The following is a 6,451-nucleotide window of genomic DNA, read 5'->3' as shown; positions in this document are numbered from 1 at the left end:
ACTATGGTGATGTGATCTATAGCCATTACAACACTCACCGTTGTCTTTTATATAACATGGTTGGTTGGTCATCCCTGGAAATGAGGCGTAATAGGCATTGGTATCTGTCTGTTTATAAGGCGCTGCTTGGGAATTTGCCACCATACATTTCAAATGTAAAAAAGGCGCTATATAAGCAAAAAAGGTGCTATATAAGTGCAGTCCATCCATTATTGTGTTTTTTTGTTGCACTACGTAATGTTTATGTATTGATTGTGTTGCAATGTATTTGTATATCCTGTACACTCGGCCCCACCGAAAAAGAGGGTGTCCCTCAGTGGTCCCCGAGTTGAAATAAAGGCTTGAAATGAAATGAAATGAAATGAAATGGAATGGAAAGCAGTTCCGTAACATGGCCAATTATCAAAATCTCAAATTCACAGATGGATTGATTTATCTTTCGATTTGCACAGACCCTCTTTGCAGTATCGCCATTTCCCCCCCATTGCATCAATCATGCTTACATCCCATAATGCAATCAAAACCTTAATGGCGGACACGGCCCAGCAGCACAGTGCTGATGCTGAACAATTTTCTTGCTGGCGTAAGTGTACACAAAGAAGTGTGGTAATCAGAAATCTGGAGACACAGCTCTGGGATGTCTATCGCCTGAGTCAGCTACATATTGATCACATTTGCAGTTTCAGGACAATAGGCCTGCTGGTTTGACAGGTGTCCTTCCCTCTTTTTTTGTTGCACAGGGATGAAGGAAGGACCCCAGAGAGACATGCTCATGATGGCCTCCCAGTCGACAAAGACAGTTGAGTGAGTGGCAGATGTGAAAGAGAGAGATACCTGCTTCTGTGCCCCTTCACCAACATGTCGCCATAGGTGACCTGTGCATGTAAACGCATACCCAAACACACACAAACACCTCCTATCTTCACAGCTCTGAGGACAACACACCTCTGAATGAGGGAGAGTCCTCAGGAATAGAGGAATAGATGATGGTTCAGTAGAGAATAGGTAATTACCATGCACACTATAATGCTCTTTATTATGGGAATACACTGCAAAGATGCAACTCTCTCTACCGTGAAATAATTTATATAGTATGTTTTCATCTCCTTTTTTATTTGACAGTTTGAGTCACTGATGTAACAAGTTTGAGTCACTCAATAACAAGTTTGAGTCACTGATGTAAAGAGCCAGTGCATGTTGATGTTTGTTACGGAATGGGCTTCCCTATTCATGCAAAAGCAGTTGAAGACAAATCCACACTATCTCAACCTTTTTGAGGGTCGTTGGGTTTTGGGAAGAGAAAGACCCTCCATTAACACAGTAAAAGTGTGTCCAGTAAATAGAATGATAAAGAGGTTTGGGTGGGAGTGTCAACAACAATGTATATCAGGGAAAGGGAAAACAATGCAACCAGCTCACCATGTTCCAGCAGTAATTCTAGCAGAGAACTTTCAAAATATCTCTTTATTGTTGGTGGAATAATTGTTGCACATGAATCTACAGGGAACAAAGCAGATGCAAGGCTTCTGTTAAGTATGAAAGCGATGTCCTATTGGTTGTATGTTCAATGATTCATGACTACTTCACAAATGCTTGCTCAATCTACACGGTTTCTCTGCATAAGAGATGTGCCTTTGAAATTACAAGAAAAGCATCCATGCTTTAAATGTTGTTACAAATATGAGAGCAAAAAAATAGTCTCTTTTATTAAATGTAATTCACATGAGGATGGCATGAAGCTATTGAGATATAAGGGGAATACGCTGTCAGTGAATTCCAATAGAAAACTCAAGCTACTACAAGCATAGCAATTTTACAGTGAGAAAAGTATTTACCAACAACATAATAACATTATAGCAAAAGTTAAAAGTATCAACCTTATAGAGATGTACGTTTTGAGTTTTCCCCCCACCAAGACACAGACGTTTGTAGTACAGTAGCTTTCCTGACCATGTGATTTTAAAAAAAGACATCCCTGACCATTTAAATCACATTTGAATGCAATTGTGGTCATTTAACCTTCATGTTGAAAGTAAAGACTCTCTTCATCAGCCAAGTAATCAGTGGAGGAGCTGTAGCACAGATGTAACACTCAGGTGTTATTGATTCCATTGCCTGTAGCACAAAGGGTCCTTTGCATTAGATGTATTTCTCCCCGCCTTTGTCTCAAAGTATTGTCTCCTAGTAAATGTAAGTTGGCCTGATATGGCTTTGGAGTTGCAGTGGACAGAGAGACAGAGAGAGAGACAGAGAGAGACAGAGAGAGACATGATATGGCTTTGGACTGTAGTTGCCAGTCTTTGTAGTTGTCAGTGGCATCAGTAGATGTATGTACACAGTGTAGTTGCAGTGGCAATTTCCTCTCCTCGCTATTCTGTTGTTTCATGTATTTGGAGTCTTCCTCCACTTTGCCATATCCCATTAGGCCCTTGTTCCAGGGTTGCACTCTCAAAAACACACACCTCTGTTAGAGAGCTTGACTAGCTGTTAGAGAGCTTGACTAGCTGTTAGAGAGCTTGACTAGCTGTTAGAGAGCTTGACTAGCTGTTAGAGAGCTTGACTAGCTGTTAGAGAGCTTGACTAGCAGCTTGACTAGCTTGACTAGCTTGACTAGCTCTCTCTCTCACAAAGCATTCATGTTTCATGAGTCAGTCCATTCTTCCATTAAAACACAATTCCCCAAGGTTGTTGCCGATGGTGGCAGTGCATGTACACGCGAGTGCCTAGCGTCTAACCAGAAGCCGCAATTTAGTGTTTATTTGATTAGATTAGATTAGATTAAACTTTAGCGTCATTGCAGAGTACAAGCACCAGACAAAGAAATGCAATTTAGCATCTAAGAAGTGCAAATTGTGAAATAAAACATGATATAAAACATGTCAATGATGGTGATATCTATAGTATGGCAAGTACAGTAGTTTATAGACACAGTTATGAGCTATGTACAGTCACAGTTGCTTATGTACAGTATGGTATGTACAGTATGGTATTTGCCTACTTATTTCATGTTAGTTTACTCAGTATAGTCTTGCGAACACTTCATACAGTCGACAATCATTACTGGACATTGGATCCCGATCATATTTGCATACCACTAAAGATCACTCAGTCTGCGGAAAGTAAGTGGCCCCAAGGAGGAATACCTTTCGTCTGAGACAGAGCTGCAGGCAACACCGGAGTTGTCGTGGAGGCCTGCAGGCAAGACAACAACGCGAGCAGAATGGATTATCTATGCCCAGTATATTTCTCGCCAATGTCCGCTCAATGGATGAAGTCAACTCTGGATTACCTCACAGACGAGGATTATGTACTATTATTATAGTTTATAATATATAGTAATAGATTATATTATAGTTATAGATTATGTAACATCATGATTTTCACAGAAACTTGGCTTAATATCAGCAAAACAGGTCTTTATCTTCCTCAATGTGGGCAGCAATCGGGCTGCAGTGTGCAACTCTCTTTCAGTTACGCATGGCTGTCCCTCAAAATACTGGATGAGATTGCTCTCATCAACAGCTAAAGACATATCAGGTAACTTAACCCTTGTATGGCCTTAGCCTTGGCTCATTTTCTGTGAAGAACATGTGAAAAACATGACATTTTCATTGAGTACCCACTGTGCACAAATATAAAGATCCTACAAGGGTTAAATATTATTATGATGATGAGGTATAAGCTACCAGCAATATTTTTCAGTGCTATTCACAAAGACATCCGCCTGTTCAAACCCCTTTCGGTTTGATAGCCAGTGGCCATTCTGATTTGAAATACTTTGATATAGGCCTAGATTTATTAGGCCTAGATGCTAATGCTAAGCTAGCAATGACACAACTGCATGTTGCCATTAGCAACCAACAAGCTGCACACCTAGAGGGTGCTTTCATTATTGTGGGGGCATTTCAACCATTCTAATCTTCTTCTTCTTCTTCGGCGTATGGGTAGTTGTTTTTCCTCTCCACTCCACCAGGCTCGGGGCCGAGGGGCTACCCTTTTACCACCCCGAGACCTGGTTGAGGGGCTCACCCGGGCTATATTTCTGGACACCCCTCCAGAAGCCACGTCATCGTCTCGTCATCTAATACCGACAGACCATGCATCCCGTTGGGTGGGTGGTACACCGGGCAATCCAGGATAACATGGTCTGCGGTTTGGTCCTCTGCGCCACACTCGCACGACACATTTGGGGCCAAGCCCCATCTGTGCATTGATGAGCGGAAACGCCCGACGCCGGTCCGGAGACGATTGAGCCTCACCCAGGATAGCCTTGGCAAGTCCATCCCGAGGGGCTCAGGGCCGGCGACTGGGATGTGGTCGCGGAGTTTGGAGGTGTTAGCCTCCCACTCCGCGCGCCACATATAATCCACCCGTCCTGCACTGATGTTGAGATCTCTGCATTGCTGCCTGAGATCCTGTGCGGCAGGCACAAATGGGTGTCTCTACTTGAGACGCCAGGAGGGCTCCGCTGTTATAGTGAGCCTATCATGGAGCAGATGGTTATTAAGCTCCACGGCCCGGCAGGCGAGACGTGCTGTGGCTCCCATGCGGCGGGGCCTGCGGGCTGGATGCCTGCTAGGATGGGAAGGTTGTCCACGGGGGTAGGACGCAGGCATCCTGTCACAATGCGCAAGGCTTCGTTTATAGGCGAGTCGATGAGGTGGGTGTGGGCACTGCGACACCATACTGGGGCGCAGTATTCACTAGTTGAATAAACGAGGGCTAGGGCTGCCGTGCGCAAGGTCCTTTAGCCTCCCTGTTGTTAAGGTGGAAGGCAGCCGACACCGTCTTTGCCTCGCTAAGCTTCAATCTTCATTTCCGGAAGTATGCCACTAGTGTCTGCATGTCCACACGCAAATTCGTGAAGCGTTACCATATTTTTTTCCAAAAAGTGAACAACGTCCACACATACAACACCAGAGGAAGCTCCACGAACCACGTTCAACCGCGTTGCACCACAAACAAGGGGTTAAACTCGTTTGCAAACTATGCAGTAAAAATGTGGAACGCCCTTCCTATAATCTTAAAGGAGTGCAAAACACTGCCCACCTTCAAAACCACTCTCAAAAAACATTTACAGGAGGCTGCAATCCGTAACTGGACCCTCTAAATCAAAAATCCGATTAAAAGACCCGAACTACCCACTGTACATACTTTGTGTTTTGTCCCCCGCCCCCACCTGTGGTGTATGTCCCCACCTGTCCTACCCGCTGTACATACCTTATGTTTTGTTGTATTGTTCTTCCCATGATGGATGTATGTTTATCTTGTAGATAGTAATAGTTATTTGTCTGTATTATCTTGTAGATAGTACTAGTTTTATTTGTCTGTCTTACATGTAACGATGAATTGAGAATCAAGGACCCCAATTGAAATAAGACAGTGGCTTTCTTGGGTTTTTATCCTGTTAGTTGACCTTGTATGTAATATGTACTTTCATGTACCTACTTCTGCAAACATTCTAATAAAGTTTTCAATCAATCAATCAATCAAATCCTGGCTCAGAATCCCCTCCACAGACTGCCAATTTCCAGCAGAGTACACCACTGCGAGGTCGTCTGCGTAGGCGTACTTCCGCGAGAGTGTGTTGGGCAGGTCATAAGGTGTAGATATTATAGAGGAGGGGGGCCAGGACCGATCCCTGAGGGACGCCGTTCTTAAGGCGTCGAAGCCTGCTTAGCTGTCCGCGACCGGTGGTGAGGGTAAAGCTGCGGTTACGGATGAGCTCCATGATCATTCTGACCATGTGCCTGTCCGGCAGCAGGCGGAGCAGCTTGCAGGAGAGGCCGCGATGCCATACGGTATCGTAGGCAGCTGTCAGGTCTATAAAGACGGCCCCGGCCTTCTTTTTTGCCGAAAAGCAATCCTCGATGTCTTGAGTCATAAGGGTGACTTGATCTACGGTCGACCTCCCGCATCGGAACCCGGCCTGCTCATGTGGGAGCAGCGGGTCGACAATTGGTTCGATGCGGGCGTAGATGAGACGCTCGAGGATCTTGAAGGGGATGCATAACAGAGAGATGGGACGGTAACTCTTAGGGTCCCCTTCAGGCTTATTCTAATCTGAGGACTGTACTCAGCATGCCCTACCAGAGGTGACAAAACTCTAAACCATGTTTATACAAACATAGCAGAGGGCTACAAAGCCATTCCCATGCCTACCACAAGAACAGGTCAACAGAGGTTCTAATGAACAGACCCCAGCTCGTCAAGTTGGACAACCACTCGTCCTCCACCCTGATCCTGAACACCCGCGTGCTTCAAGGCTGCGTGCTGAGCCCTCTCCTCTACTCCCTCTTCACCTACGACTGTGTGCCGATGCATGGCTCTAACTCCATCATCAAGTTTGCAGATGACACAACGGTGGTAGGGCTGATAAGTAACAACAACGAGTTGGCGAGTCTGGGTGTCCACATCTCCGAGAACCTCTCTTGGGCCCTCAACTCCTTTT

Source organism: Nansenia antarctica (assembly GCF_963989245.1).
Source record: "Nansenia antarctica genome assembly, chromosome: 12".
NCBI classification, from domain to species: Eukaryota; Metazoa; Chordata; class Actinopteri; order Argentiniformes; family Microstomatidae; genus Nansenia; species Nansenia antarctica.
The sequence above is the reverse complement of the archived record's forward strand: the minus strand, read 5'-3'. Positions refer to the sequence as shown.